The sequence below is a fragment of the Protopterus annectens genome, chromosome 12.part0 (genome assembly GCF_019279795.1).
Source record: "Protopterus annectens isolate FY-2018-M chromosome 12.part0, PAN1.0, whole genome shotgun sequence".
In the NCBI taxonomy this organism is placed as follows: Eukaryota; Metazoa; Chordata; order Ceratodontiformes; family Protopteridae; genus Protopterus; species Protopterus annectens.
Genome location: NC_056746.1, coordinates 1,126,194,503 through 1,126,218,265, shown reverse-complemented (window position 1 = coordinate 1,126,218,265; position 23,763 = coordinate 1,126,194,503).

Below are 23,763 nucleotides of genomic sequence, written 5' to 3'. Positions count from 1 at the left end.
CAAAACATTGCTAGCTATGCTGCAGACAATGCCTCAGTCAATTATGGAAAGCACAGGTCTGTTTTTAAAAGTTTGAAATCTGAGGTGCCTCACATCATTGCAGAAAACTGTTTATGTCATGTAATACATAACTGTGCCAAGCATGCAAGCAAGGCCCTTGCAAAGTTTGATGTGGAGACTCTGGTTTTGAAAGTACATAGTGAGTTTTCAGCATCTGCTAAAAAAATGGCACTGTTGAAAGGCTTCTATTCTTTCCTAGACCAGGACTTTAAGGAAATAATGCAACATGTTGTAACAAGGTGGCTGTCTTTGTTCCCAGCTGTGGCAAGGCTGGTAGAATGTTGGCCTGCTATTAAAAGTTATTTTATTAGTCAAGGGCCTGAGGACTGTCACCCCCTTATCTGGAAATTTGTGGAGGCCGATGAGGATGGCATCAGTGGGGATGTGTCTGAGGCAGAGTGCTACATACATTTCATGCACTACATCCTGCAGGTATTCCACAAGTCTATAGCAAAACTTGAAAGTAACACTCTCTCTGCTCCAGAGTTGTACACCGTGATGAAAAGTCTAAAAGATGAGTTGCAGAGAAGGCTAGATGACCAGTTCTTTGGTACTAAAGTTTCATCTGCCTTACAGCACTTTACAGTTGTCACACAGCAAGTCTGTAGGACCTTATGTGATTTTTACAGTAAAGCACTTTGTTACCTACAGAAGTGGTTTGACTATGATAATAGTCCCTTTAAAGCTATGCAGGTCCTCAGCCTCCAACATCCTGTAACTTGGCCAGAACTGCGTACAGTTGCAGACCTCTTCAAATTGGATGTGGACATTGAAGCACTTTACTCAGACTACTGTACTTTAACTGCTGCATTGCCAGCCCTGTTACAGATGACAGAGGCATCTGTAAGTGATCGCTGGGTGACTTTTTGTAGTAAAGCTCCAGACTGCAAGCCACTTTACAGACTGGTGCAGTTTGCTCTTTCAATCCCCCCCCAGCAATAGCTTTGTGGAAAGGGTTTTTTCACTTATGGGGAATGCGTGGACTGATGTAAGAAATAGAATGCTTGTGTTACTTGTGAAGGCAGAGTTGCAGGTCAAGCTAAACTTTAACATGAGTTGTTCACAATTTTATTCATTTGTGAGAAATAACCAGCCATTACTTGAGGCTGCTAGATCAAATGCCAAATATAGCTTCAAGTATAAGCAATGATTTCTAGCAAAACTGAAGATACTTTAAACAGTTGCTTTTCTTTTACTATTGTGTGTGGTGAACCCTTAATGTACTGCTTTGAATGAACTGGTGTTTTTAATATCTAATTGTATTTCCATTTTAGTACTACCTGTGATATGAGACTTGGGCTTAGTTTTCCCATGCTTGTGTGTGATGTACTGTTGTATGTAGTGAACCTTTTGAAGTATTGCTAAATAACGTTTTTTTAATTTACTTTTGACTCGTTGCACATTTTTCTACTTATTGGTAACTGTATGTGATATTAAAGACTTATGCTGAAGGGTGTTAGAGTAAAGGGGTGTGGCTATTAAAAGGAATGGGTGTGGCTTGATTGTGCATGGGGCGGGGCTTGTTTGTCAGGAAATGGCACAGTAGAAAGGTGGCAACCCTATAAGTGGTTGTAATAGGCTGGCTTCAGGGCCTAAGGCTATGGGGATAGAAGCCGCAGTGGAGGAGTAAGGTATGGGCTTAGGTAGAGGAGGATGGACTATAACCATCATCAGCTATTGGCTATTGAAATACACCTATGAGTTTTAGTTGGTTAAACACGAGGGTGACTGGCCTATTAGAGGAGAACTATGTATAGACTTATGGTTGGTCAGGGAGTTACGCTAGGAAGGGGTTGATTGGTTGCAAATATGCAATACTTTATTGGTTCAGTTAATCTGCAAGCGGCCAATGAGCCGAGTTTCAGAACTATGCCTGTGGTTGGATATAGGGCTTTGGCGGGCTCTAAATGGGATTGCTGGTTTGGAGGAAATGTGCTGCAAGGCATGGTTATGACTGTAAAGATCTATGCAGGTGTGAAAATGTTACTATAGTTTGCTGTTTTAATTTTATATATTTTATCTGTAATTTAGAATATGTTTTCAAGCAGCCATACTATTATATAATAAAAATTACAATTAACAATTACAATTACAACCTCAGGTCTTAGTAAGTCCCCTGGGAGTCAGGTCGGTACACTAACATTTGTGATATGTAGAATAAGCCAGCAAGAATCATGAACATCCCCAACAATCAGCGATCATGCAATGTATTTCCTTGAAACCTTTTCAAGACAACATTTAAAAATGCAGTAATATAAAATAAAACAAAATAAAATAAAATAGCACACAGCATATATATAAATATAAAAAGTATAAAAATATAAAATATATTATATAAAAATATAAAAAGTACACAGTTATATAAAAAGTACACTGCTCTCGTGGTTACGCCGGCCAAAATCATGCCATTCTATTCTCGCTTCCATGTCTGTAGCGCGGGAACCGTTTCTATCCTTGAATGAGCATGAATAATAATACTATAAATGTTCTTATATGTTTATATAACATGTGTGTGGGTTTGAATTTAGCAGTCTAATGTTTTTTGAAACAACAATCTAAAATCATACTGTGAGAATTCAACCACGTTTTGTTAACCAACATTCTAATATTTGTTGTATTGTAAATTGCTTCTCAGTAATTGCATAGATTCCCCGGGTGGTAACCATGCCATGCCACCCCCAAATGCATGTCTGCTATCCAGGAAACAAAGGAAAGCCACTACTACCTCCAGTGAGCAAGCTAAGTCTTTTTTCTACTCAGAATGATAACCCATGCAGTCATGTAATTGTGCTGATGATTAAATAGCTAGTTTAAACCTTGTGTGTTAGTATCATGAAACAGTTATCTATGTCTCTATGACTCTCAAGCTGGAGGAAAATACCGGCTGCCAGAAAAACTTAGTTTGGAACAAGTTCATTCATCCCCGCTGCTTGTGTGAATAAATTGAAACATATGTGGAATAGAATTAAATAAATAAGAAAGAATACAACTGAGGATAAACCAGATTATACCACTAGAAGTGAGGGTCCTTGCTCCCCAAAAACTTCAGCTCGAATTGGGCTGGAGGTTAGGAGGTTGGGAAAACGTTGAGGATCTGAGACTTATCGTGTTGTATTTAAAGCTATTAGGTGTACCAGATAAATAAATATATATACGAAGGTGATTCATATGGCCACAATACCTTGTAACTGCTCTGTCTAGATTGCCCGCCAAAAAACTTATAGAAAGACGATATGAAAATATGAGAAAACACAGAGAAATGAAATTAAATAAATGCAATGCAAGGAATAACCATCAATATAAAAATGCAAAAAATGCAAACAATACATTGTGAGCTTATAAGTGATCGTAGCTGGTCCACAAAACCAAACAAGTCCAGTCAGAGACCATGCACACTTGGGTTGCTTTCCCTGGAGGTTATCACCAATATGCGAAAACGAGAAATGAACTAAATGCAATGTAAGGAATGACAATCAATATAAAAATAAAAATGCAAAAATATATTGTGAGCGTATAAGTGATTGTAGATGGCCCAAAAAACAAGCCCAGAAAGAGTCTATACAACTCGGGTTGCTTGCCCAGGAGGTAATCACCATGTCGTGTTGCGCTTTCACTTGGAGCTTCATCAGATCTGCCAGTTTAGGAAAAAATAATATATTAAGACCTACAAATAATAAAAATAAAAATAAATAAAAATTTATTAAATCAAATCAAAACAGATTCAGATCAAATCGATTCAGGTTATGTCCAGGGATTAGTAGTTGGCTTGGTGGTGTATCTTTTGGAGGTTCAGCATACTGTTTATTGATATTGTGGAATTCAGTCCGGGTAGTTTGTTAGCCTGGAGTCTGATCTGCCAATCCAGTTATTTTTTCTCGTGTTTGTCATTGAATTGCCCTGTAGTTCCTCAAAATGTAATATTTCAAGGACATGAAAAACAAAATTTGTGTCCCAGTTTGCAGTTGCCATGCTTGGCTAGGGCATTTAGTGTTTTTTTTGCTTGATATCCATGAGATGTCTTGCGATCTTGGTTTTGAGTTTATTTATTGTCTTTCCTACATAAAAAGCGGAGCATCTTGTGCATTGTGCTCTATAGATTACACATTTTGTGGAATAGTTTGCAAATGATTTGCTGTAAAATGCTGTGTTCGTATTCGGGCATTTAAAAGAGTTTTTGTTGCTCAAGAGGTTACAAATAGGAACATTTGGGGGGGGTCCACAACTATGTTCTGAGCCGAAGTTCCTGTGAAACTGATGAGATTTTGGAGGCTTGTTCGAGGCAATCCCTGAAGTTGATATTCTTCCTGATACTGAACTTTGGTTGATTAGGGATGGCCTGGCTTACTGTGGGATTCTTTTTCAGAATTACCCAGTTTTCTCTTATTGCTTTTGTAATTTCGTAGCAGTCCATGGAGAAGGAGAGTGTCATTGCCAGGTCATATTGGTTATTCTGCATTCTTGTAAGCATACATACCAGATTTTACAAAATAAAGTTTAGAGTGAAATAAATAAAATAAAATAAAATAAAATTTACCATTAGTAAATCGATCTTTATTATTCTCTCTTCTCTATCGAAACAGTTTATATAAACATTAACGTATTTTATTATTAACAGAGTTTAACACAGTTGGTAACACAGTATATCTATATCTGATTAAGAGTTATGGGGTTAAAATAAAATTCCCTGAAGGCTATTTACCTGCTACCTACCAGTTACACAAGATGTTGTTTTACTGTACGTGAACACACTTGTTTTTAATGATTGCTGTACCCATATTTTTCATTAAAGCACTCATCTGCCATGGACGTTACTTGCCTACTATTTATTTATTTACGGCTTGTTATATTTCTGTTTTTTTGTTAAGTATATAAACTATACACAAGAATTGACGCCGACAGAGTTTATATTAATTTAGTCACCAGTACCAACATCAACCATTCAAAAACACCTAGCCAAACCTAAACCAACTACCCCTGCCACCTACAATCTACCAGCCAAATATCTCCAAATTGCATCCAAAGCCATTGCCTACCCCATCTCCCTACTTATAAATAGGTCCATTTCAGTGTGCACCATTCCATCCTTGTGGAAAACCTCCTACATCATCTCCCTCCACAAGGGCGGCCCATCTACTGACCTTTCCAACTATCGCCCCATCGGGATCCTATCTCCCATATCTAAAACCTTGGAAAAATGTATCCACCACCAACTCCTCACCCACCTACTAACCAACAACCTACTATCTAAACCCAGCATGGATTCAGACCATCCCATAGCACTAACACTGCCCTAATTAACTTCTCCAATACTATAAACTCGCACAGGAATAAAGGTAAACTAGTTTCCGCCACCTTTCTAGATCTATCCAAGGCATTCAACACAGTTTGCCATAACAAACTCCTTACCTGCCACTCTGAGCTCAACCTTGATAACTGGAATGGTTTAACAATTACCTAAGAAACCGTTCGCAATCTGTCAAATGGGCCAACTCCCTATACCCCCCACACTCTCCATCACATGTGGTGTCCCCCAAGGCTCAGTCCTAGGCCCCCTTCTCTTTAATATATTTATAAACAACCTCCTTCTAGCAACCACCAAAGCTGATATTGTGCAGATGATACAACCCTAATCTTCTCAGCACCCAGCATCCATCTGCTACTAAGTAAAGCCCAAGAATCCTTCACTGAGATAGAGAACTGGCTAAACATCGATCAACTAATACTAAACCCAAAAAAGACACAACTAATGCTATTCCACCCAACTAAACTCTACGACCCCACGTTTACCATCCTTTCTGCCAATAACAGCCTCATCACCCCAGTAACCAAGGCCAAATTACTAGGTGTCACTATCGACCAACAACTTAAATTCAATAAACACATATCCAAAACCATCTCTAAAGTTCATAAAAAAGCAAGGATGCCTGTACAGTAGCAAGCAGCACCTCACCCCCAAGTCCAGGACTACCATTGCCAGAAGTCATCTCTTATTAACATTGCTGAATGCCTGCCCAGTTCTAACCAAAATCAATAAATCCAACCTGAACAAAGTCTCCACTTGCTACAATGAAATAACCAGGTTCACTGCCAATACTAAATCATGCTCCCACTGCTGTCAGTCCCTACTCAAGCTGCACTGGCTAGAATTCCCAAACCTACTGTGCTACCACCAACTCATCATCATTCATCAAATTCTATATCAACCAGTGAGAACCCCTGCCCTAGCTGGCATAGTAAACTTCCACAATTCCAACAGGGAACTATGATCAAGCAACAAATCCTTGATTGTGGTAAATCTATGCAAGAACAGCTCTGGAGAAGCCCTATTCTCCTATGAGGTGGCTAAAGCATGGAACACTCTCCCATCTGACCTCAGGATACAAACTCGTGCAACCATATTTAAAGACCTCCTAAAAACCCACCTCTATTCTAACCCCCTTTTCTATTGCAAAGACACCACCTTAAACCCCTCCAGGCCACAGGGAGAAGAATCTCTTAAGCCCCAATGCCCACATGATACTCCCACCTAGATGCTCTGTACAGTTTTTTGCACATTTAGTAGCATTTACTTACTTCTGGGTACCTCATGTTCATATATCATACTTCTATTATTAGACTCGGGGATCTCCTGACCGAATCAAGAATTACGCTCGTGCTTTCTAACTATAAATATTTCTAAATATGCAGTGGCAGCTGGTGACTTCAAATCACAGGGGGGCTGCAAGAGACAGCTGAATGGGTGGGGTCAAGGGGAGGGGGTGTGGTCAACCACAAGGGGAGGAGCTATGCACAAAACCACAAAACACTAACTTTAATTAAATACGCTGCCCTGGGTGGCAAACCATCATTATGAAAGTCCAATCAAGACAAAAATAAGTGTAGAAGAATAAAAATATTTCAATGCATTGGCTGCATGACAGCTTACTTAATATCTAGATGGAAACAAAAGGTTGTGAGGCATGAAAAAATAAATTACTTTTTAAATACATTACTGGAATGCCATTCAAAATCAAGTATAAGAAAAACCAGAAGCACTCAACTCAAACCACTTCTCCTTGCACTGCAGTTCTAATTATAATATATTCAGCTTTATTAAAGTACCAAGTAACATGCTGAAAGTAGAAATCTATGTGATGCCCCCACTAGTAAAAATGTTTCTTATCCAAAAAAGACCTGCTGCCTGACAACTTGTTTCATGGGGAAAACATGATAAAAGTAAAAAATGAAAAGCAAAACAAGAAACAAGCTCAAGATACATTGCTTAAAGGATTACTGTACAGGTTCATAGGTTCATAGGTTCATACTAGGCTATCTGCCCAAGGGCATTTATAAGCCTAGCCCATAGTTATGTGGCTTTCGCCACCCCTTTAGTTTGAATAAAAACTATGCCTATCATTTTGCTGTGCCTCTGTCAAGCAGTGACACTGAAGTAATCCCTGGGGTATATCTGCAATCTCCCATCCATTGGTCAAGATTCCTCTTGAACAAGGCCAGAGAGGTGCTCTGCCTCACATGTACCGGGATTTTGTTCCACAGCATAGGGAGTCTCTTGGTGATGAATCTGTCCCTCCAGCACGTTCTATTTATAACCGTGTCAAGGTTTAAGTCTCCCGCCCTTGTGGTTCTGAGGGATCTAGATTTTTTGAGGTGAAGCATATTCATCAAATCTGGGTTTGACATGGCCTTATATGTCAGGCACAGGTCACCTCTGAGCAAGCGGTATGAGACTGAATAGAGCTGGAGTTCTTTCAGTCGGGCAGCATAAGACATATTTTTGAGACCCTTTATCCTTTTGGTGAGGAACTTTTGGGGCCTTTCAAGCTGCAGCAGGTGCCTGGTCAGATACATTCCGAACGAGGCATTGTACTCAATCATAGGTCTAATAAGTGATGAGTACAGGGGGACGATGACCTCCCTTGATCTAGATGTGAATCCCTTCATGATCAGGTGGGTGATATAGAAGGTTTTCCTAACTACTTTAGCAACATGAGTGTCAAACGAAAGGCTACTGTCAACCTGGGTCCCCAGATCTCTGATGATTTTTTCTGTGCTCAGTGGATTGCCAGCTATATGGTAGCTAGGGGTAACCTTGTTTTTCCCAAAGGGTATGACTATGCATTTTTTGGCGTTTAATTTCAGGCCATGGCTCTGGCACCAGTTATCCGTTTCTGTGAGGCCCTTCTGGAGGATATCTGTGTCAGATGTGTTTTCGACTATGGCGCCCAGTTTGCAGTCATCTGCAAACTTTGTCAGCCATAACCCTCCTGTGTTTGCTTGTACTTCAGAAAAGTAGATGCCGAACAAGAGTGGACCCAGGACTGAGCCCTGTGGGACACCACTTGTGACAGGCTTTGAGTCTGACATGGCTCCAGCAACTCTGACCCTGTGGGTTCTGTCACTTAGCCAGTTTGCAACCCATCTTGTGATGTATGGGTTTACATTCAAGCTGATGAGTTTTTCGATGATACCTGAGTGGGGTATTGTGTCAAGGCCTTTGCCAGGTCGAGGTAGGCTGTATGGACTGCCTTTCCTCATCAATGGCCTTGGTGACTGTCTCAAAAAGTCAACCAAGTTTAAGAGGCAGGATCTGCCTTTGACAAAGCCAAACTGAGTTGGATCCAAGGTCTGCAAGTTCCCTATGTCTTTATTTATGAGTTCCATTATGATCCTCTCCATGGCTTTGCAGATAAGGCTTGTCAAGCTAATGGGGCGGTAATTTCCAGGGTCTGTGGAGGCACCGCCCTTATGAAGTGGGACCACAGTCGCCGTGCGCCACTCCTTGGGTACGTATCCTGAGGTGAGGCTAAGATTAAACAGCTGTCCTAACTGTGGGTTTAATTCCTCATTGAGTTCATGAAGCACACAGCCGGGGACACCATCCGGTCCCATGGATGCTGTGTTGTTTGCCTTAGTGAGGGCAGTTCTCACCTGGGCGTTGGAGATGTTTGGGGGGCTACAATCCTCTGGAATAGATATCTCTCCTTTTGGGGAGGGGAGAAGTTTGCACTGAACCTGTCAGCCAGTATGTTGGCAATGTGTGTAGGTTCAGTAATTTTCACATCATTTTGAACTAATTCTGAGCATATCTGGGAGTTTCCTCCTAGGTTTCTAACATAGCTAAAGAAGGCCTTATGATTCTCTTTAGAGTCCATGGCGATTTTTCTCTCAAAATTTGCCTTGGATGATTTTATGAGAGCTCTTAGTTTTTTACTTATAATGATCAAAGGTGTCTTACCTTTCAAGGATTTTGCTCTATCTTGTAGTAGCTTCCTCCTTTTGTTGTAGAGCTTGTTTATGGCTGGGGTCCACCAGACTGGATGCTTGCCTTTGGTACAGAGAGTCTTAGTTTTGTTTGGGATTGCCTGATCCATGCAGTCCTGTAGGTGCTGGTAGAAGGCATTTGTAAGTGATTCAGCGGTTTGAGTAATGTTTACCACTGGCTCAGGGGCCTTAAAGGAGACCACACTAGTTTTTAGAAGTGTGAAATCGGCTTTTGAGAAGTTTTTCACTGTGGTCTTTTTTGTTTCAGGTGGGGCGGGATGAGGACCTCCAGCGAGATTAGTTTATGATCTGATCTCACCAGTGAGGGGTATACTTCGGTGTTGAACATTTTGATCCCATGTTCGTGATGATGAGATCAAGTATGTTTTCTCCTCTTGTGGGGATGGTGACTAGTTGTTCCATGGCATTTGAGTTTATGAACTCCAGGAATCTTTGGGTTAGAGTGTTCGGGCTTGAGTAGTGTTCCCAGTCTATATTAGGGTAGTTGAAGTCACCTAGTATGATGGTGTTTGGAGATACATTTATCCCTCCAATGTTTTCAGGAAGGCCATGTGAGGTTCCTGAGTTTGAGAGGGTGGCCTGTAACATGCTACAAATTGCAGAGCAGTCTTGCCTATGGTTAATTGCACCTGGATGGTCTCCGATGCATCATGCGTTGCCACCAACCTTGAGGTGTGGGTGTCCTTTATGAATATGGACACCCCCCCTCCTTTCTTGGTGTTGTCCGGATTTTGGGGCCGGAACGCATGATATGAGGTGAAACCTGTTAGTGCTGGGGTGCTCTCAGGAGCCTTGAACCAGGTTTCTGTCACAGCACAGACATCGATGTTCTCCATATTGAGAAGGGCCTCGAGTGCGTGCATCTTGAGATTGAGACTTCTGGCATTGAGCAGCATTACCCTTAGTTTTTTTCCTTTTTGGTGTTCTAGGGTGGTAGGTTTAGAATTTGAGCCTTGCCTAAAAAAGGCACTATGGGGGTGGCAAGAGCCTTTGCCAATATCCGGAAGCCCAGGGGTGACAGGTGCAAGCCGTCCCTTGTGAAGCAGCGTGGCTTGTCCAGCATGTCCACACATGGACCACACATGATTGGCATTCTGTTTAGTTTACGGGTAAAGTCTGTAGAGATGACTGGAAGTCTCCAACAAGTGTAATGAGCTTTTTAAAATAATGGAATCCTGTCCTTTAATACCCAAGGCTTATACATTATCTAGTCAAGTATTCTCTACATGGCAACAACAGAAAGGCTTTCAATGTTGGCAATTCTTTAACAGTATGCTTATTAAAGCTTACTTGCATCTTACAATCTCAGACAAGCTTACCTTACGGTCATTAAAGCATTGCTACTTAAACACAGAGCAACAGGCACTTTGAGTAATAAGCATAAATCAACAGTACAAAATATATGACAGAAACCAGACCATTCTGCAAAATCAAGGACAGATGAAAAGCCACTGTAGTACTTATGCAGTGTGTCCTCCCCATCCAAGGTAGATGCAACTACTCCTTGCCTTGCTTGGACACATCCAGAGTCACTACATGGGGGAGTGGGGTGCAACAAGCATGTCACAATTTAAAATCTCTCTGGCTGACTGTGATGGCCCTGACACATTTGTCATACCTCTCAACCTCAAGAGCAAGAAATCTGGACAAAGCCATACACAGAAGTGGGACAAAGGCCCAAAAATAAGGACAATTTTTAAATATTGCTCTAATAAACTTAGAAAGATAATAGAATAGGTCTTGCATTAGTATGAATTTTCTGAAGGGTATAAAATCTGAAACTCAAATGTCTGTCATTTTCTAACTTCAGTCTTTAGTGATTTGTCACTAACTTGCCAAAAACACAACTTTATGAAAATGGACCAAAAATGTGATGCAAAAATATAAAATAGACACACAATACAGCTGCTACCTGTCAAAGAAGGGACACTTTAATATTAGTACTGCTACCTTGAGCAGCTGACAAAATAAAAGAATCTACATGCATTTCAAGTAATCTATAACTTTGATTATTACAGTTATTTCTTAATTGTAAACCCTCCATGTTTTCTTCCAAAATTGCTATTTTATGGAGGGATTATTAGGGGAAGAGCAACATTTTGAGCCAAAAATTGGGGACAGTTGAGAGGTTGACTATGCCTAATTCTATAAAGCAATTTATTTGCATGTACCTCTCAACCTGTTAATGCAGTAAATCTGAACAAGGCCAAATATATTGCGGCACATATAAACAGTACTAAAAATTGCTCTTGTATAAATTGAGACAGTTGATAGAACAGCTCTTACTTTAACATGCATTTTTCTGAAGGTTATGAAGTCTGAAACTTATTATTTAGTGACTTAATTCCTAAATGATTTGCCAGAAAACTACAAATTTTATGAAGAGCAAACCAAAAATAAGAAGCAAAAATCTATTCATTCTTTGAAAATCTGGACAGTTGGGAGGTATAGTTCAGCTGGGCCTGTCTGAGTTTGCTGCCCTTCCCCCCTGACAAAATAATGGTTGAATGGAGCCTCTGCAGCCATTCCAAAGAACCATTACTTGGCTATTTCACTCCATTTACCATAAACACTAATGTGCATACTGCTTTACTTCTATGATGAGTTGGACTTCATTTGAAAGTTTTATTTTATATTTTACAGCACAAACACTAAGTCATCTGTTAAACAAAGCAATGCAGTCTCACAATGAAAACTTAGCATTAAAACTTCTCTGCCCTTGAAACTCACATTCATTGAAACAGCATTGAAACCCACATTCAAAGAAAATACATTTTGCCAGTGGCAGAAAAAGATTAATTTTGGGCTGTTTTCCAATCATAGGCCCCTTGCATATGAAACATACATGTGCTCTTTGATACACCTTCCTCATTGTACTAAAATTATATTCCTTGTACAATACAGTACACTTGTTAGAGGGTGTTTTAAATTTGTTTTGAACATTTTTCCAGTAAGCAATGAAACAAACCATATGCACCCATAATGGCAAAACTGCCCAGTTGAGAACATTTATCATAAAAAAGTCTACTCAGACTTCCACAGTCCACCATTATTAGTAAATATGCACAATTCTACAGTCCACCATTATCAGTAAATATGCACAATTCTACAGTCCATTATCAGTAAATATGTACAATCTCTGAAGTAAGTCATCTAAATAATTCCACATTAAAGAAATCTGTAACTAATGAAGCGGTTGCTGCTAGCAATCACCTTTATATTTCATGGTTTCATCGAAAAATAAAGTGTCTGTTGCCCCTCAGGAATAAATTGCCTGTATTACATTAAAAAATGATAAGCTAGTAATAATATTGCAAGAGGAAATGGATGGCAAACTGATAACAGACTCATAGTTAGTATCTTCATCAAGGAGAACATTCTCAGTACGGCAGCATCCACACCTTGTAGAAATAGAACCCACAGCCTTCTGCATCAAAAGCCAGTATACAACCTGTTGTGCTATAGTATTAACTAGACAAAGCAGTAGCACTAAACTTCTATTCCCCTGCAGCTCTCAGCTCCTTGTAAAATCTACTCAATACTCAACTGCATCTCAACTTCGCAGCTCAAGAAAACTGGAAAAAGACAAAATGTATTGGGGGGGGGGGGTCAAAAGCCCAAAAAACAGGGACACATTAAACATTGCTTGTATAACCTTGGAAAGTTGCTAGAATAAAATGTTGTGTTGCCACCATACATTTTACTGCCAAGGTCCCTGAGCAAAAAACAGTCAGAGTAACATACCACTACGCCACATCAGCTGCTTTGTAAAAGAGAGGAAGACTGAAACTTAAATGGCTATCGTTTAGTGAATTCAGTTCTCACCATAGCTGTCAACCTCTTAGTACAAAACACCTGGACAAACCCAGTAATGAGGGAATACAGCCCTCAAACATATTCAGTGAATTCAGTTCTTGCCATAGCTGTCAACCTTAGCACAAAAACCTGGACGAAGCCAATAATGGGGGAATACAGTCCCAAAAATAGGGACAAATTTAAAATATTCATCTTATAAACTTAGAAAATTGCTAGAAAAAAGGTTGTGCTACTATGTATTCTGAAGAACATGAAGTTTGAAATTCAAATGCCGGTCAATTTTACTGCGGACAGAACAAAAACAATTTTCAGCAGAGACGCAGGGATTAATACTGCAGACACATCTTTGTAAAATGGCAGGGCACCAGAGCAAATCCACACAAACACAGAGAGGAGATGCAGACTCCACACAGAAGCCACCCCAACCAAGAATCAAACCAGAAAACCTATAGCTGTGAGGCAACAATACTACCACTGCACCATCAAATATGCAAGGAATTAAACATTCAGAAACCTGAAGTCTGAAATTCAAATGCCGGTCAATTTTACTGCGGACAGAACAAAAACAATTTTCAGCAGAGACGCAGGGATTAATACTGCAGACACGTCTTTGTAAAATGGCAGGGCACCAGAGCAAATCCACACAAACACAGAGAGGAGATGCAGACTCCACACAGAAGCCACCCCAACCAAGAATCAAACCAGAAAACCTATAGCTGTGAGGCAACAATACTACCACTGCACCATCAAATATGCAAGAAATTAAACATTCAGAAACCTGAAGTCTGAAATTCAAATGCCTGTCAATTTTACTGCGGACAGAACAAAAACAATTTTCAGCAGAGATGCAGGGATTAATACTGCAGACACATCTTTGTAAAATGGCAGGGCACCAGAGCAAATCCACACAAACACAGGGAGGAGATGCAGACTCCACACAGAAGCCACCCCAACCAAGAATCAAACCAGAAAACCTATAGCTGTGAGGCAACAATACTACCACCGCACCTCAAATATGCAAGGAATTAAACATTCAGAAACCTGAAGTCTGAAATTCAAATGCCTGTCAATTTTACTGCGGACAGAACAAAAACAATTTTCAGCAGAGACGCAGGGATTAATACTGCAGACACGTCTTTGTAAAATGGCAGGGCACCAGAGCAAATCCACACAAACACAGGGAGGAGATGCAGACTCCACACAGAAGCCACCCCAACCAAGAATCAAACCAGAAAACCTATAGCTATGAGGCAACAATACTACCACTGCACCATCAACTATGCAAGGAGCTAAACATTCAGAAACCTGAAGTCTGAAATTCAAATGCCTGTCAATTTTACTGTGGACAGAACAAAAACAATTTTCAGCAGAGACGCAGGGATTAATACTGCAGACACGTCTTTGTAAAATGGCAGGGCACCAGAGCAAATCCACACAAACACAGGGAGGAGATGCAGACTCCACACAGAAGCCACCCCAACCAAGAATCAAACCAGAAAACCTATAGCTGTGAGGTAACAATACTATCACCGCACCTCAAATATGCAAGGAATTAAACATTCAGAAACCTGAAGTCTGAAATTCAAATGCCTGTCAATTTTACTGCAGACAGAACAAAAACAATTTTCAGCAGAGACACAGGGATTAATACTGCAGACACGTCTTTGTAAAATGGCAGGGCACCAGAGCAAATCCACACAAACACAGGGAGGAGATGCAGACTCCACACAGAAGCCACCCCAACCAAGAATCAAACCAGAAAACCTATAGCTGTGAGGCAACAATACTACCACTGCACCATCAACTATGCAAGGAGTTAAACATTCAGAAACCTGAAGTCTGAAATTCAAATGCCTGTCAATTTTACTGCAGACAGAACAAAAACAATTTTCAGCAGAGACGCAGGGATTAATACTGCAGACACGTCTTTGTAAAATGGCAGGGCACCAGAGCAAATCCACACAAACACACGGAGGAGATGCAGACTCCACACAGAAGCCACCCCAACCAAGAATCAAACCAGAAAACCTATAGCTGTGAGGCAACAATACTACCACTGCACCACTAAATATGCAAGGAATTAAACATTCAGAAACCTGAAGTCTGAAATTCAAATGCCTGTCAATTTTATTTAACATTTGTTAATCAGGACAGTCTGACTTGGAACAAAAAAACAATTTTCAGCAGAGGCCCAGGAAGAAATAATGCAGACATGTCTTTGTAACATGGGAGGACACAAAAGCAAACCCCCACAAACACAGGGAGAAGATACGGACCCCACAAAGAAGGAACCCCAGCCCAGAATCAAACCTGAGAACCTGCAGCTGTGAGACAACAATGCTACCAGTGCACCATCAAATAAAAACAAGCCCATACAAACACAGGGAGAATATAACAGACCCCACAAAGAAGGAACCCCAGCCAAGAATCAAACCTGAGAACCTGCAGCTGTGAGGCAACAATGCTACCAGTGCAACATCAAATAAAAGCAAACCCACACAAACACAGGGAGAAGATAACAGACCCCACAAAGAAGGAACCCCAGCCAAGAATCAAACCTGAGAACCTGCAGCTGTGAGGCAACAATGCTACTACTACACCATCATATATCAAACATTGCAACATTTACAAACCACAGATATTATGAGGAACAGATCAGATCGAATATGAGGCAAAAATCTGCAATTTTTTTACAAATGGTGGTGGGTAGGGAACTCAAGTCTTTAACACCTGCATACAAGGTACAGGGTTCAAGCCTGAGGTATTCCCTACCACACCACCATGAGCACCTGGGGCATTTACACACACACACCAATCCAGTATAAACATTGTAAAACTAAAAAGCACCATACACACCAAATTCAATATAAACATTGTAAAACTAAAAAGCACCATACACACCAAATTCAATATAAACATTGTAAATGTAAAAAAGCACCATACACTTACCTGTCTGTTCTCCATAATATATCCAGCTAATGTACATCCTGCCTGTGCAAATACTACAAAGACCCGAGAGATCCCAAGCAAAGCTCCTTCCCGATGAGACAAGACTGCTGCTGTTGCAGTCTGGACCCAACACATAATCCCAGTGAGTCTGTGCACTTATGTCTCCTTGTGTCCCCCTATGGGGACTGCTGGACTGCCTGGAGCATGTGCATAGACCGACAGTAGTCGGGACTACTGCGCATGCGCGAAATTTAAAAAAAAGTTTTTTTTTCTATTTTTTATTTTGAGGGGGCTGCAGTCCAGCAGTCCGATAGCACGGGCCGCCCCTGTAAATATGGACCTACTTCCTGGCACCTTATGTGTCTATCATAGTACTATCACTGCAAAGTCACTGATCCTCTGACTCGATTATGCTGCTCATGGGAATTTTTCCTGTCTTTCTTTCGCTCACATGTCAACATACTTACCACTTGGATTAACCTATGTACTATTACTTTTTTTATTCACGTATGTGAGGTGTGATGTGTATTCCGCTGTTCATTTGATATATGATAAGTGATGTGTATTATGTTGCTTATTTGATGCTGTATTTTTATTCACACATGTTAACACAGCTGCCACGTGTATTAACCTATGTATTTTCTGCCATATTAACCTATGTATTGTTCGCCATATTACTTCTTGGAGCTTTTCTCCCCAGGACTCCGCTGAAAAAGGACACCTGTTGTCCAGTTGGATTTAATCCTGGTAAAACAAATGTTAAATAAGTAAATAAAATAAATAAATTTAGAAGAAAACTTAATTATAGTAAAAGAACAAAAGGGCAATAAAAGAAAGTCATATGGAACAAAGGGTCATTTGTTGTTAAATAAAGTCATCCTGGAGAACTGTAAAAAGGGGAAGAATTTAAGTATGGCATGAATTGACTACAAAAAAGCATTTGATATATCCCACATTCATGGATAAAAGAGAGCTTAAAAAAGTATAAGATACACCCTACACTGATCAGCTACATCACAGTGACCATGAAACAATGGCAGACCACTTTGCAATTAAGCCATGATAAAGGACAGATTATTATCCCAGGGATAAAAATTCAAAGGGCGACTCTCTGTCACCATTGCTATTCTGCCTTGACATTAACCCATTAAGCTGTTTACCTAACAACTTAGGCCATGGCTACAATTTGGCTCCTAAAAAACAACAAAGTGTAAAGACTTTTCTCTTTGTCAATGATTTAAAACTGTATAGCTCATCAGATGAGGAACTGAAAGCACAGCTACGGGTTGTCTAAACTTTTTCAGATGATATAAGAATGTCATTTGGTCTTGATAAGTGTGCAAAACCAACCTTTAAAGCAAGAAAACTGCAGCACTAGGAAAACATCAGTTTGGGGCAAGAATGTGATATAAAAGAACTTGAGCAAGAGGGATAGTATAAATATTTGGGAATTGATGAAGGATCAACAATAAAACACGAACAAATGTGAATAAAACTTAATAAGGTATACTTTAGAGGACTTTAATTCTGAAAACAGCATTGATATCTAGGAACAAAAGCCATGCTATAAACCAATTTGCTCTTCCTGTCCTAACTTACAGTTTTGGAGTGATTGACTGGCCCCAAAATGTGTTGGCTAGATTAGATAGGAAAACAAGAAGGATGTTTCATGCTGACCAAATGATTTATAAAAATCATTGTATACCAAGATTATATATTCCCCATTCTGAAGGAGGGATGGGCCTCCTTGAAATTGATTACATATATTCAATTGTGGGACTCCACACATATCTGCTGACATCACAAGACCCAAATGTAGTGAAAGTCCTGAAACACAAGTAGAATAAATCTAAGATGACCTCTCTGCTTAATTTAGCAGAAGCATATCGGCGTCAAGCAGGAATGGAAATCAAACCAGAAGTAGATAAAAATCAGGCAGCAACTGAATGTGCCAAAAAAGCAAAATAAAGAATATAAGGTGAAGGACCAGATGAGAAGGCAAGAAATGTGGAAAAAGTATAAATACAGTTGCAAATACAGAAAACGTCTGGAAGAACCTTGTGTTGATAGGAATGAACACAGAAATGGTTAAGGAGAGGAGAATTCAGACCAAGAGATGAAAGGTTAATATTGACAGCCCAATATAGTGGGCTACATACATGCTGGTTTACAAAGTCCATTGACCATGTGGGAGAAACAAACAAATTTAGGTTTTGTAAAACTGAATTAGAAACAGTCACACACCTCATTGCTGGGTGTGACATACTAATGGCAGAAGGACTGTATACTGAAAGGCATAATAATGTGGAAACACTTGCACTGGGGATTGTGCAAACATGGTATTGAAGTGGCTGAAAAACACTGGAAACATGAGCCACAAAGCATCATAGAAATTATGAAGTTTATATCACATGGGATCACCATTACCAACAGTTCAAAAGATAGATGCTAGAAAACCAGATATAGTGGTCTAAGAAAAGAAGACAAAAGTAGCATTGATCATTGAAATTGCTACAGCCAGTCACTACAGAGTCTTGTGTACAGAGAGACACAAAGTCATAAAATATCAGAATATGCAGGCAGAAATTAGAGCAATGTGTAAGAAAGACACCCAGACAGTTCCAATAGTAGTTGGAGCAATGGGTCTTATAAAAAAGAATTTATAATTGTATTTAGATATGTCACCAATCTATGTAAACCCATACGAATTGTAGAAGGAGTCATTACTGGGCACATTGCGAGTTCTGCGAAGAGCACTTTTGGCTGACATCAAAGATTGAAACAATACTAATTTCATGAACTTTAATTGTACTTTGACTTAGGAATGGGGTCCATTCCTGTCATGGTATTAGAAACCCAAACGATTTGGAGAAATTAAAAGGTAGCTGTACCCACAAGGAATAAGCAGAGAACTAACTCAAATAACAACACACCCTGCTGGAATCCCGATGTCAACAAGTTGTATAACAAAAGGAGGAAACCACAGCCAAAATTAGGAAGTGCAATACCCAGCAAGGTGAGACACCCCTCAAACAAACTAAGCAACTCAGAAATCTTATCAAGCCCACCAAAGCCAAATTTCAGGCAGAAATATCCTCAAAGACAAAAGGTAACAACAAGGCCTTCAACAGCTTTGTCCACAACCTCAAAGGTAACACAACAGTGTGCTGAGCTGACTTCATGCTTAATGAATGGAGGACCGCAACAGTTAATCCTCAGCACAAGGTTTGGCCTTATACTAAGCTGGATAACTACAGACCATACGTCTGACTAGTCTTGTATGTAAAGCCATGGAAAGAATCATAATGGATATTTTAAATAGACACAAGGAATCTGTTTTCTTATTTACTTCTACAATGATTACAAATATTGAAATAAAACAGCGCAAACTCCGATAGCCATTTGCTAAACAAACATTACAGTTTCACAATGAAAACAGACTTCGCATGCCTTTAGAACTCACATTCATTGAAATGGCATGAAAACCCACATCAAAAGAAAATGCATTTGGCCAGTGGAGAATTAAGTTTACCTTTGAGCTGTTTTCAAACCATAGGCTCCTTGCACACATTTATAGGGCCATGCACAAGTGTTCTTTGACTCAACTTCCTGATTTATTAAATTACATTCCTCATATAATGCAGTACCACTTGTTAGAATGTGATTTAAATTTGTAGTTATGAACATTCTTCTAGTAAGCAATGAAACAAAATATATGAACCAATAATGACAAAACTACATATTTCAGAAAATTTTAAAAATAAAAGACCACTCAAGCGTCTGCCATTACAGTCCACCAATATTACTCAATAAGCACAGTCTCTACAGAAGTAAAAATCATCTGCATAATTCTGTACTAAAGAGATCTGTAATTGATAAAGAGGTTGCTACTGACAAACAATTTTACATTTCAATGTTTCATCTACAGCTACAAATTCAGTGCTGCTGCCCTTGAAGAATTAATTACCCATATAACATTAAAAGAAATTGGTAGCGTGGAAATACTGCAATAAGAAATTACTGACAAAGTGACAAGTTCATAGTTACTAGCCATCTCATACAAATGAGGACACACTCAGGAGTGCAGAACTCCTACCCCCCCCTTTAAAATGCACAAAATAATCAGCAATCAAAATGTCACTACAATACCAGCACTCCATCTACATGGTGTGGGAGTAAAATCTTCAGCCTTCTGCACAAAAGGCAATTATGCTTTTAACACTGCTTTCATATTCTACAACACAACAGTGACTGCTATTTGATAAACAAAACAGTTAGTTGCACACTGAAAACAGACTTAGCATGAACTACAGTAAACTCACAATTCCATGAAAATGAAATGAAACTTAGTCCCTTGAAAATGCACTGAAACTCAGTTCCCTGAAAATGTACTGAAACTCAAACTCAAAATTATGTTGGCAGTCTGGTAGTTGCTATACAGGATTCAGGCTCTTGTCTCCTGTAACCAAGTTACAGAGTCAAGCCTGATCAGGTTAATTGACTTGCCTGCCCTTCCCCTTAACTAGAGCATTACATACCATACCGCCATACCTCTCACTTCTTAGCATAAGAAATCTGGGCAAAACCTAAAATAATGTGGGGACAAAGGCCCCAAAATAGAGACAGATTTTAAATATTACTCTTACAGACTTAGAAAGTTGCTAGAATAACAGTATTTGTCTTAGCATGCATTGTCTAAAGGAAATAAAGGCTAAAACTCAAATGTTTGACGTTTAGTTATTTCAATCCTCAGTGATTTGCCAGAAAACTGCAAATATTGAGGAACAGGCCAAAAGTATGAGGCAAAAATCAGGACATTCTGCAAAACTCTCAACAGTTGAGAGGTACTCATATGCCTCGATCAATTAGTGCAAGAAATCGAGACAAAGTCTGAAATAATGGAAGAGATACAGTAGCACAAAACAGGGATCAAGTCTCTCAAACACTTCAAGCAAGAAATCTGGACAAAGACAGTAGTAATGGAGGAACAAAGGTCCAAAAATGGGGAAACGTTTTAAATATTGCCCTTACAGACTTAGAACATTGATACAATTACAGGTTTTGCATTAGCATGAATTCTTTTGAAGGCTATGTTGTTTGAAACTCAAATGTCTGCCATTATTTTCTCACTTCAGTCCCCAATGGTTAGCCAGTAATTTGAAAAAAACACCAATTTTTGGAGAAATGGAACAAAAATATGAGACAAAATCTGGACATTCTACAAAAATCTGGGCATTTGACAGGTATTATAGGGATATATTTTAAATATTCATCTTTTTAACTCAGAAAGTTGCTAGAGTAACAGGATTTGTGCTAGAAGGTATTTTCTGATGATATGAATACATATGTCATTATTATTTAGTGGCTTAAGTTAAATTTAATTTAAATTTTATGAGAAACAGACCAAAACTATGAGGCTAAATCTGGACAGCTGAGAGTTTTGTTAAACACACACACACACACACACACACACACACACACACACACACACACACACACACACACACACACACACACACACACACACACACCTCTCAACCTCTTAGAGCAAGAAATCTGGGCAAGGCCATTAATAAAAGTTGGACAAAGGCCCAAAAATAGGGACAGTTTTAAAATATTGCTATTACAAACTTAGAAAGTTGATAGAATAACAGATTTAGCATTAGCATGACTTCATATACATCACTGGAGAGAGGTTGGTCAAGACTCTGTGGTAAAGGACAACTCTTCTTCCTACATCTGTCTCTATATAGTCAACTCCCTGCTGTTGTTGGACTATCGAAATCGATTCCTCCTCTAATTTTTCTGCAATTAAAAATCTGTAGAGCCATGAGTCAGTTGAGAAATAGATGATCGCATGCTGGTGTTGCATTTTTTGATTTTAGGAGAGAAAGAGGAGGAGGAGGAGTGGAATGTGTGGTGGGGCTCTCATTGTTTTTTCCATCCTTTTATTTTGTGTGCCTATTGCAAGAGAGCACCTCCTTATCACACACTTCTACCTTGAAAGGTTTGAGGAGGTGCAAGGGCTTTGGGACTTAATCATGTGTGTGCCATAAACAATGTGAACAACTGACTTCGATAAGTTGACTCGTTGATGAGTTCATCCTGTCCATGGGACACTTTTGATAAAAAGGTTTTGGACTGAACAGTTCAACCAAAAGGACTACACTCATTTTGGTCTTGTATATTGTATAGTAAGATCAGAATATTAAAGACTGTCAACAAGACATTTTTCCAAAAGCAATACTCGCTGTATGGAAACAGCTGTCAGTGAATAAACAATTCTATCAGCACCTTGTGGCACATTTAAAGGAAGTATTTGCATGCCCATCAGTATGACTAGAGTTAACGTTGTCCATTATCACCACCATAATCAGTACAGACAGACAGACAGACAGACAGACAGACACTTTATCATCCAAACAGAAGAGCTAGTTCAAATTACATACACATACATATACACACACACACACACATAAGGACACACATGCATGGAGACACACACACGCACACACACACACACACACACACACACACACACACACACACACACACACACACACACACACACACACACACACACACACACACACACACACACACACACACACAATTTATTTACTTACCTTCTCTTTCAAAGGAATGGCTATTTTAAATTGTGCACTAAAGTGCAAAATAAGTTTACATCTGTGTTAGCATGCGTGCATCGGCTTTCCTTAAAGGAGAAAATGCTTCTTTAGCTTTTCCCCCTGGATCCTAGTGCCTGCCTTGTGCTACCTCCTCCACACAAACACTGCACTGAAGTGCATACAGTGAGTATGCCTCCCGATGTCCCTGGCTGTGATCAAAGTATTCCAATTTACAAGTGGCACATTAGATCCCTGACAGTAATATGTCATCTTTCATTGCCATTTTACTGATGCAGTTTAAAATTTCTTATTTTTTCTCACCATGAGGAGTTCTATATAAATCCCCCTTTATATACTATTCTGCCATTTTCTGTTTTCATTGTGATTTACAGTGTGTTGTTTCTTTCATGTGCACTTGTTTACTTTCTTATTCAGTGGGCTACACCTCCTCCTATTATACCTAACATGCCCCTGCTGTGAACTCTGTATCTTGATATATCTGCATACATATCATGGTTCTTTGTATATGATGTTTCTGTTACTGTAATATTAAAGCATTGCTCTTCCATCAGTGCCAATAGCTCAGGTAGTTCTTTGTTCAGACTGTGAGGACTAATAATTACTGCCATCCTTTTTTGTTTCATCCATTAGTATATTATTGTTAGCTTTTCCTTAGTAAAGGCATGCCTTCTCTAGCACTCATTCTTATTGCTGCAGTAACTAACTTGGTGATCTGAGGGGAGAAGCTAAGTTTTCTGGGATGTCCAGGCCTAAACCTCTCCAGATAAGGTCTCAGTCCCCAAATAATTCAAAGCCCTGTGCCCTGCACCAGTCCAGTTATTTGTTGAATTCTATGACATAAAATAACATATAGGGCCAATGTGTTATGACTTTCTCTCACATGTTGGCCCTGAACAAGATATAGGGCTAACAAGTGTGAGAAAGTCATAACATCTGCTACTCACTTAACACCCCTTTTCAGTTCCTCAGATGTCTTCTGCATTACTCTAACTGCTTGCATTGTGGA